Consider the following 11595-nt stretch of genomic DNA (forward strand, 5'->3'; position numbering starts at 1 on the left):
CACTGCAATAGATTTTCAAATAAAAGAAGCATAAAGCTATTGAATAAATAGTAATACTGATTATTATCATATCATATCGACAAATATAAGTACTTTAATTTACTACAAATACAAATAACGCCCAAAGATATGCAAGTAAATTAATTGCTTTCTTTCGAGAGCTTCAGGGCTCAAACATTGTAGAATCACAGTTAATTCACGTTGTTACTACTTATTTAATACCATTTATTTCCTTTTTATTAGTGAGCAAAACAGAGGACAACTACAACAAAATAGAATTCAAACATTACATTCTAACTTACTTATCCGGCGCTACAACCGCTTTGCGGTCTTGGCCTGCCTCAGGAGTGTCCGAAACTGCTCACGGTCTCGCGCCTTCGTCTGTCAGTCCGTTATCCCGGCCTTAATGGCGGACGCCTCCACGCCATCTTGCCACCTCAATTTGGGCCTACCACGACGCCTCTGAGGCCTACCACGAGGGCCAAGTATCCTTCTGAGCATCTTCCTCTCAAACGCGGCTAAGAGGGTTTTGTCAGATTTGGACAGTGTCCATGTCTCAGAGGCGTATGTGAGTACCGAACCTATATAGGTACTATATAGTCCCAGCTTCGTCAGTCGCGACAGGTTGTTGGAGGTGAACTGCTTTTTCTGGCTGTAGAATGACCGGTTGGCAGCCAGCATTCTTGCGCGCAACTCAGCTTCCATGCTATTGTCGTTGCTGACCTTTGACCCAAGATAGGTGAATTGTGGGACGACTTCAAAAGTGCGTTCACCTATCTGCACGGCACGCCTACGTAGATTCTGATTATTTATTGGTAGAGGCGCCGATGTTGCCACCATCAGTTTGGTCTTTGCCTCGTTTATCTGCAAACCGAGGCTCTCTGCCGCCTGCTCGATCCCTTGGTAGGCTTCTGCTACATAGGAGAGCCGCAGACCAATGATGTCTATATCATCTGCGTATGCCAGGATCTGGTATGCTAAGTTGACTTATAGAATAATTCAAACATTAAGTACATAAATATAACTTTAAACCATGCAAAGACATTGTACAAAATAAAACATATTTTAAACATAAAATAAGGGGATGCATCTAAAAAAACAACATATTTCGAAACAACTCAATCCTTTCAAGAATTTCAAATGAAATAAATGTTGTAACTAAATTTGATTTTGAACTCTTCGTCGTATCATTGTTGGTGCAATGACTTCCTCGATGTTTTAATTACTTATTCTAAATGTGGACGAAAACTAGGACGCTCTTGTTGAGATGTACCCATGACTGCACCGATTCCATTACGCTAACTCAAACATGCATCGCTAAAGTGGTTGCAGCCATTCCGAAAGACGAAGATAGCGAAAAGGTAAATAATTTTCCATTTAACACTTCATTCTGATGCAGTTGTTGTGTACGTCCTCCCACTTTCTATGGCAGTATTATTCGCTTGTGAGACCACGATTTGAGCAAAATTACGTTTAATAGCTGTACTTCCCGGCTTAAAAGGTGATAAACTGCTTTAAAAAAACAGCCTCTCCAACTAGGTGTTACGTACGAGTTAACTGCAAGTAAAAGGCATTAGTTAGAGTTGCTTTTACTTTGTCGATAGAAAAGAAAAGGAAAAAATACAACAAGTTCTATGCATAACTCATGAGCCACTAAACACGCGCCCGGTATAAATCAATAGACAACTTCTGGCGCAATAAAACCAGCAGGCCATTCCGGTGGATAGGAACGCTTTCGGCCAGGGCATATTCATCACCGGCCACCAGCGGCAAAGGGAACGCATCAATTATTCACAGCATAAGAACGGACTGTCTTAATTGCCCGTACTTACGACATCGGCATAACCATCGACATTGTCCCCGAAAATAGTTCGCACATAAACCATATGAACAGCGGCTCGGCTTGACGTTTAGTTTAGGTTTTTTTTCTATAAGTCTTTCTCTATCTCTCTCACTCTCGCTTTTCTGTTTTGTTCTTCTCTCCCCAGCGGGAACCTGTTGTTGTGCGAGTCCGAGCAGGATAAATTGATGGCTCGAGGAAGCAAGTCACACACTGCGTGCACCGCCCGAGTCGAGATCGGTATCGTTTAGAGGATGAAAGGAAGTTTATGAACTCATTCTTGCCGTTTTTATTTTCCTAGCCCGGGGGGGGGGGGACTTGTGTTCCTGCCAGGAGTGCCTGAGTCGATGCTGCGTATGAAGTTTTACGGTCTAGTGTCTAGCATAAAATCAAATGACTTGCTAAAGCACTTTGTGCAGTGCAAAAATATTGAAACTGGCCTTTGCAAAAAGGGCATTCTTTGTTATGGATGAAATATTCAATCGAAGAAAGCTTAAAATGAGTTAATGTTGCTATATTGAGCTTAAGCTTTTTGTTGAATATGCATAAAATTTGCTGAGCAATCAAACAGCTCGAAAACATAATTTTTGTTCTTTTTTTTCCTTATTTATCGTTGTTTGTACAAATGTTTCATTTATCAGTTTTTTTTCTTGTTTCTGATTTTTTATTTCATTTCATCGCAGCACTTATATGTTTCTTTCAAATTACTTTTTTTATAAAGAAAATAGCATTAATTTCTGTTATTACTTTTATCTTATGTCGTATATCTTATACTTCTTTAGTTCTTTATCTTTACGATCTGTTCAATAATATTTTTTTATCTTTAATTTTATTTCTACTTTCATTTTCTTCTTATTTCGTAGTTTCCATCTCTTTTTCTCTTCATTAAGTTCTCTTTTCTTTTACATTCATTGGCGATTTTACGTATTTCATCATAGAAATCATAGCTCTTTAATGTATAAGTTTCTGGTTTTTCATTCAGTGGTTCTGTTTTGTGTCAAATAGAATAACTTACTTCAATTTTCAATTTTTGTTATCTACTTTTAATTTTTGGGGGTTATAGGTTCTTAACAAAGTTTTTTTTTATCCTAAATCAATGCTTAAAATATAAAAAAAAATAATTAAATTCACCTAACATCAATGTCCAAAACTTCTATTGCGCCATTTACAATGATAACGTGCGTGAAATATGAACCCATTAAGTACTCGCGCAAAAACACTCGACTGTATTTCTGCAAACTCGATTTACTTCTGATGAAACATTTTTCTGTTCCGCCCCTTTCCAGAGGACCCGGTTGCCAACAACGAACTCCATTCCACCTTTCCCCATACCCGCTGATGCTCACTCTTAAGGACAATATCTGCTTTCATAATCTTTCCACCGACCATTCATCCTCATTTCGGTTCGCAAAGCGTGGTTTGCGTCCTTTTTTTTGGAAGAACGCTGGGAGTTTGGTCGAAAACCGCACAGCTCCAAACTCAACCGAACGCTGCCGTTCCGATGATGTTGCGTGTGGTAAAGTGTACAGCGAGATTAATGAATTAACCTAAGACAAGCTGCTTACGCTGTGGGGGTGAGGAGTGAAAAATATGAACGCACTCGGTGGATGGTTCGTTAAAATGAAATACCGGAGAGAAAGAAGAGCACAAAAAACAGCAAACACAAGAATGAGCTGAAACTCGCAGAAAACGCAGCCACACAAGCACACACAAATTCCTAAACATACCATCAGCAAAGTCCGAAGCAAGCATGAAAAGTCCATTTATTTTCCTTCCACATAAACACTGGCGAACGGTTTTGCTTATCGACACTAAACCGACACCGGGAGCCCACCGAACCCGGGCATGGTGTGGCGTGGCAAAAAGCATATTTTAGAGATAATGTTTCGGTTTTTTGGTGGCCGGTGCAACGAAAAATCTTCAGCCTTCCCTCTTCCCCGTTTGCCGGCTCCGTTTTGGCCGTCAATAAATTACTGAATCAAGTTTAGTGCCAGAAATTAGGAAGAGCATCCTAATAAGCTTAAGTGAGGATCTACCGTGCCGTGTGCTGCCCTATTATAGCGGACAAGGGATGTACTTTTAAAGTGATTTAATGACGAGTTGGTGGTGTGGATCTTGTTTCGTTGCTAGCCGCTCTTCACCCGAACTGGATACTAAATTCGCTTCCTTGGCTTGAATGAAGCAATCAAGCATACGAAAGTTATTTGCCGTGTTCTTTTGGAGAGTAGGATGCGGCAACAATTAAGCTTGAAAAAAAAAACAGGAACAATTATAAGGGAACGAGCTTTGCATGAGAAAGCTATCAATTTGACGGGTTTTACGGGACTATTACCACGTGCTTTTAACCTTGCAAACGATCGGATTAGCCTGGCAAGACTTTTCTGATAACACTTACATTCTATAGGAAAAACAGATGCTTGTAGCAAATTCTGGGGAATGGATAGTTTCTGTTTTTAAACCTTACTACAAGCTATAAGATATCTGCATTATAAGATATTTGCATTTGTATCATTTTTAGTTTATTAATTTGTAGCTAGTGATGGGGCGGAAGAGCTTTGGTCTTTGACATGATAGTGAATCATAACAAAGAACATTGCAATCCTAAATGAAAAAACGAAACAGAAGTTCGTCCAATGGAAAGTTCATATGTTAAATTCAAAGCTTAAGATAAGAAATTTCTCTTGTGACTGGATTATTAGCAACATTTCATTCTCTAAGTTCATTTCTTAAATTCATCAGATAGATTTAGAGTTTTTTTTACTGTTTTCATCTTACTCAAATGTCCAACCATAAGTTGTCAAAAATTGTCTTTACCTTCGGCATGTTTGATACTAGATGAAGCTTCTCCATTTGTCGATTGATGTTAGATATTTACTTTAAACATGTGTCAATTATTATACAATTTGTTTCAACAATACTAATAAAAATACTATTTACATGTTCTATAAATGAACTACAGATTCAACATAACAACTTACCAGATTCTGCGAATCAGGATAGCATAGGAGATTGGAGTTTCAACGTCAAATATACAATTACAGAATTACAGGATTATATAAAAAATTTAAAATTTAAAATGAAACAAATATATCACACACATCAAACAAATATCTCAAAAATAAATATGATAGAAACACGTCATATGCTTTAGGCCTAAGGTGCTAATGAATTCGATAATGAATGCAAAGAAGCATCGATAATTGAAATAAAGGGCATCGACACAGCTGTAAAGGAGGGACAAAGGAAAACAGAATACATCAATTAACTAAGCTTGGATGCTTCGAGTGTCTACCCAAGTGACATTTGCTCGAAATTGTTTTCCCATATCTGCTCGATTAGTACTCGATACGCTTGAAATTGTGGATTTGTGTGTGATCAAGTGGGTTGAAAGCGCCAAAATTTGGTCCGTTCGTAAATTAGACGTTCCTATATCGATGGAAGAAGATGCCGTCGAGGTCATTTTTCATTAATAGCTATGGTTTCATTTCCTCATTTCCGAGTGAATGTAGAAGAAATTAACGAAAAAGCCTTATCACAGTTGATTTTAAAAAACTTTTTCTTAATTCCCTTAAACTGGTTGGGGGAAGTTTAAGGCTCCAGTTTAAAGGAATAAGCTCAAATTCCCGATTATTCGTGCTCGAAAATGTTAATTGGGTAGATACTAAAAAAAAACAGATATTGTAGTAACCAATCATTGAAAAAATTGCTTTTAAAGCGGTTTACTTTCATATTTAATTGCCTTTAAAACATTTTAATTTCTGAAAGTTCCTATTTTGTGAAATATTGACAAAGATTAAACACTGACATGGAAACAAACCTCCCGCTTTAATGTTGGCCTATGTAACACAAACTCACTTAGCATTGATAGCAGCATCCGCGCATTGAATGCATGAAAAACGTATCAAATCAATCGACCCGTTTGTGGGACTTTTTCTTCGGTATGGATCGGCGACAAATGAAAACGTACAAACCCTACCCCGACGCGGACCAGAATTTTGATTACACGTTTTCCATCATCCCGATGATGCTTTGTGGGCACAGGTTGATTCATCAATTTCTAAGGCAATATCCATCCACTTCCAAACTGAACGCAACTCACGGCGAAACGGCAGCAGCCCCGGTGACACACAGCACAACAAAAAGGAGGTCCTCCTTCATTTAGGATCAGGTTGAAAATTAATTTCACAAACGACACATCTCGTTTCGCTTTTCACTCTCTCTGTCTTTCTCTCTCTCTCTCTCTTTTGCCCATTTTATTTCCTTTTCCCTTCTTTTTTGTGCTTCTCTTTTGATGCAATGCACTGGTCAGGCCTGGTCCCGGTGTAAGTTCAATAGATTCGAGCTTTGCTATCGTTCACTGAAATATACAAAATCGACCACAGAACGATTGGTACAAAAACACATCCAACCCATCGGCTGACGGGCTGACTGGCTGGCTGGCTGGCTGGCTGGTAGTTTTTGTATCTGTGGCTTGTTCCAAACACACACACACACTATTGGCAATAGGTTGGTGGCGGTTGGCAAAATTTGCCTGTTTGTTGTTTGCATTTCATTTTTCCATCCTTGCGCCGTCCGGCTCTTCGGTCCCATTGAAACGGGAGGGGCGCAAAGCGTATCCCTGAATTGGATTGCTTTCAATGGTTTCGATAACGATTGGGATAGGTTCGTGACGGGAATGATTAAATATTTGTAAACCGTGTGCGTTCGTCCGGCCCGCACGCCGCCCACTCCCCGCTTTTTGGCTGGTGGGATGAATAAAAAAGCCTAACGGATCCTCGCCCGACCTCGGCTGGATGATTTGGAAAATTACAATTGCGATTGAATGGGAACAGGGGAAACAGTGGGGTGGTTTTCTGTGCGTGTGTGTGTGTTTTGTGTTTGTAAGGCGGGAATGTCCTGTTAGTTTGGTTGGAGGAAAATAACCATCCCTGTAATCGATGGGCACGATTTGGACACTGTTTGGTGGCGTTCGGTTCACTTCTTGCGCGCTGGCGGGGCTTCAAAACGATAGAGGATTTAACATATGTAATGCTTAGCTGAAAAAAATTCAAAATACAAAATACAAAATTGGTGGATCGCAGGCAAAACATTGTTATTACATTGTAAAGAATCCATACCATTATTGGACTGCAGATTTGGCAATGATATTTGTTTCTAAAGTTTTTAGTGAGGACTTTTTTACATTGAAATAGATAGATTTTTAAATTTGTAATTCTAAGAAGCGTCTATGGTACAAAATGGGTTTCTATTTATTTTATTTCATCATTTTGTACCTCAAAAGTCCGACCGATCCAAGCAGAATTATGCTTTAGTTGTGAAACGCCTAAATGTATGCAATATATTTTTCAATTTATCAAAAACAACGACACTCGCCGTTCTTACTAACCTCCTGAATGTATGCAATGTTATAATTTAGATCATTTTCAATAAAATAAGCAGCAAAAGTTATCATTTTACGTCAGTATAGCTGCTTACGTGGCAGAAAGTATGCAATATAATACTTGTTGTTATTTTACCAATTTTTTTAGGAAACCTCTAGCCCAAGCCGAAAACGTCCCAATTTTATAGTTGAGCAACGGGAGACATTTCTACCTAAAGTCTGAATAAATATAAATAATAAATGATTTTATTATTCGAGTTTTGTAAAGCATATTCCATACATTTCATTACTCGAAATGAACGGAGAGCAAATTTCGAGAATAGGTGATTATATAACGACCAAACTGAATGTACAAAAACTATTTTTTGTTCCATTTACGATTAAATTACCTTTCAATCCGCAATCCCTTGCTAACAGTGCTGGGACATACAATAGAGGTAGAAAGTTATTCCATCCCTCTCAAGCAATAATATCCTTCGTATCAGATGATGCATAAAACCGTCGGAAAACCATTTCCAAAACTCAACACTGAACGCTCGACAGCGTCCTGGTGGCACGAAATCCGTTCACCAAACCAGAATGCAAAGCTACAAATGTGTATTGTAGCATTATTTAAACCACAAAATAACTTCCGCTTCTACGAGAAAGAGAAAAAAAAAAAACAAATCATCACCCAGTGCATACGTGTCACATACGAGCTCTTCCACAAATGACATGAAAATCTTCCGATGATGATCGTAACTACCGGATTTACTACGAGATAACGAAAGCCACTTCGGTTCAAGGGCGTAACCACTCGAATGTGACAGACCATGAAGTAGCGGAGAATGGTCATCATCCTTCCCTCTCTCTCTCTCTCTCTCTTTCTACGTGCCTCTCCTATGCGGTGGAAGAGGTCCTTTCGGTCACAATCACCGCTGCTCCAGCGTGAACGTGTAGAATGTGAGGTTCAAATTTGAGTTGAACAACCCACCGACAGATGTCGCATACCATCCCCCTTGTCCGGATATGCTAACCAACCTACAAGGTCCAGACAGCTCCAAAGGGAAGCAGAAGAAGAGCAAGACAAACACTTTCGAAGCGAGTTGCAGCAACGCGACACGTACCAGGTTTTTTCGGTACCCATCCAATTTGGTGCGCCATTCGTACCGCTTTTCGGTCGGCTGGCTGGGTTGGAGCAGGTTGTTGTGTGTTTATTTTTTGTTTTGTACCTTTTCACACATCATCCTTTCTGTTTTCCCTGAGCAAATGTCCAACCGTTTTTCATAGGGATGCAGCGAGACAGTAATGGACACCGTACTTGGGGGGAGCTCGGAAAAGCTACAGCACGGTCAACAAAAGCTGAAGCTGCAGTCGGTGTGGGTTAATTTAAAATGTATGCTCCAGTACGTTTACACATTCTTCAGCTTAAAGTTTACTTTTACACACCCCTCTCCCTTCCTTTTTATTGCCTTACTGCTCACCACCACATTCGGTTGTCAATGTCTCCCCATGCGTTTCAGGGACACATTGCAGTCGAGTCCGTTTTCGTAAGTACCATCCACCAGCTCGTGGTTGTGTTGCTGCTATCGTTTGACGTGAAGAGAAGATTTATCTCCTTTTGTCACAGGGCAGGACAACGGGACAGTCTTATTATTTTTCTACCTTTTCCTTCCCTCTTGCGTTTGTTTGTTTTTTAGCAAATGGTGAAAAATTCCAATTAAAAAACTTTACCCACTGTCCTCGTGCCTGTCCGTCGGTTTCGGGACAAGAATGAAGCGAATGAAGTGATTGCTCCTTCCTCCTCAAAATCATGACAGTACCAGCAGCTTCGGTAAGTGTCAAAAGTAATACTAATTCCATCCCAACCATTAACCCTCCTCGGAAAACGAAGAAGGCAGCCGGCAGGGGGACAATAATCACCCAGCAAGCTGTACGCAATGTCTCCTTCCCCGCAGTTCACCTCACTACTATTACAGCTTTCCTTTCTGGTTCGACACTGCCAGCGGCAACCGAGTCCGTTGAATGGATGAATGGAATGGAAAATTATTACCATCATCACCCACACCACCACCGAACACGGGATCAACAACGCCACCGTTTTGGGTTGATTTCATCTCAAACAACCTCAAACCTGCCGCCTGCCATTCATCAAGCGGGAAGCAATATTTGTGCAATTAATTTTTCCACCGTTCCACCAGCGGCAGGATTGAGGGGAAGGATAAAGTTTAGCTGCACTTGAAACATAAAATCGATTTGATGCACCCGTGGTGCCCGTTTGGGGGTACGCGTTTGGGGAAGAGAAACTTTTACACGCGAAGAGATTGGCGCTCATTTCGATCAGTATCAGTGGGACGGATGGAGTGGGCTGAATGGTTGCGTTACATTTGATTGCAGTTCAAGATTGAGTGGGAAAATATTTTAACCTATTTTAAAAACTGAATCACCATGCAAACATTTCGTGGTAGCCAACTTGAAGTTGAAAAATAAATTGCAATTGGATTTGCAATTGTTGATGATACTTGGGACATTGGTTGTATGGATTGTAGTGGGTTGAGCGTAATAAAGGGGTTGTAAAATAACAGGCGCAATTTATAGATTGTAACAACTATTCGCTGAAACAGTACAACAAGCATAATCCAATGTTTGCATTTCATTTGAAAACATAACAATCACGACACTCTGCAATACATTTGAACCATGAGTCACAGAGTGGAAATGGATAGAATTTATTTGTTTATTTTTTTTTTTTTGTACATTTATGTCATGTTCTCCGTGTTAGCTTGTTGTTAAATGTAAGCTTGTTGCAGTATTTCGATACAATGGGACGATATTTTTTACTTGGTATTTTTTTACTTCTTTCCTTTGATTCGTTAGTTATTGGAAAAAAAGGTACAAGGGTGCACCAAGGGGTCATCCATAAATAACGTAACGCTAGACACAAGTAAAGTAAAGTAAACTTGTTAAAACAAACTGTTACGTTGGAAGAATCGCAGTCAGAAATGTATTTGATTTATTTAAATTTATAATCCCGGCCAAACTGATAAGGCTAGTTAGAATGACTATGACCAACGTCACATGCCAGGTAAGGGTGGATGAAAAACTCTCAGGACCCTTTGCTACCACCACGGGTCTGCGCCAGGGAGACGGGCTTGCCTGTCTCCTATTCAACCTGGCGCTAAGAGGGCCATCCGTGACTCGAGGGTGGAGACTACGGGAACCATCTTCTATAAGTCAACCCAGATCCTGGCATACGCTGATGATATAGACATCATTGGTTTGCGGCTCTCCTATGTAGCAGAAGCCTACCAAGGGATCAAGCAGGCGGCAGAGAACCTCGGATTGCAGATAAACGAGGCAAAGACCAAACTGATGGTGGCAACATCAGCGGACCTACCAATAAATAATCCGAATCTACGTAGGCGTGATGTACAGATAGGTGAACGCAGGTTTGAAGTCGTCCCAGAATTCACCTATCTTGGGTCAAAGGTTAGCAACGATAATAGCATGGAAGCTGAGTTGAGCGCAACGATGCTGGCTGTCAACCGGCCTACAGCTACAGTTGCTATATATTCTACAGCCTGAAAAATCAGTTCATAGTACTAGTACTCACATACGCCTCTTACTATATAGTATCAGTACTCACATACGCCTCTGAGGCATAGACACTGTCCAAATCTGACGAAACCCTCTTAGCCGCGTTCGAGAGGAAGATGCTCAGAAGGATACTTGGCCCCGTATGTGTGGAAGGACAATGGAGGAGCCGCTATAATGACAAGCTATACGAGATGTACGGCGACCTCACTGTCGTACAGCGTATCAAGCTCGCCAGGCTCCGGTAGGCTGGCCATGTTGTACGCATCGAAACGGACGACCCAGCCCGTTAAGTCATTTTAGGCCGTCCACAAGGACAGAGGAGGCGTGGTAGGTCCAAATTGAGGTGGCAAGATGGCGTGGAGGAGTCCGCCATTAAGGCCGGGATAACGGACTGGCGCGGAACCGTGAGCGGTTTCGGACACTCCTGAGGCAGGCCAAGACCGCAAAGCGATTGTAGCGCCGGATAAGTAAGTAAGTAATTATAGAAAGATATTTGCACGGATATTGTTTGGAATTTATGTATAGCTGATATCTCAAGTAAAAATTGATTAAAAACCACGGGTTTGTATGAAAAAAAGCGATTATTGCAAAAACGTATCGTGAGGAAAAATGTGCCAATGAAATAGTTGGGGGACAATCTAGGCTCAAGAAATAAATTCAGAGTTGGATGTAAACAACACTACTTTCATGTTTTACAAGGACAACCATACATCTTTCAGTATCCAGAAATCTCTTATGATTATTAACGCTGGTGTCCAACCGGTAATTTTATAGGTAACAAAGACCCTGCCATACCGAG

This window comes from Anopheles gambiae, chromosome 3 (genome assembly GCF_943734735.2).
Source record: "Anopheles gambiae chromosome 3, idAnoGambNW_F1_1, whole genome shotgun sequence".
NCBI classification, from domain to species: Eukaryota; Metazoa; Arthropoda; class Insecta; order Diptera; family Culicidae; genus Anopheles; species Anopheles gambiae.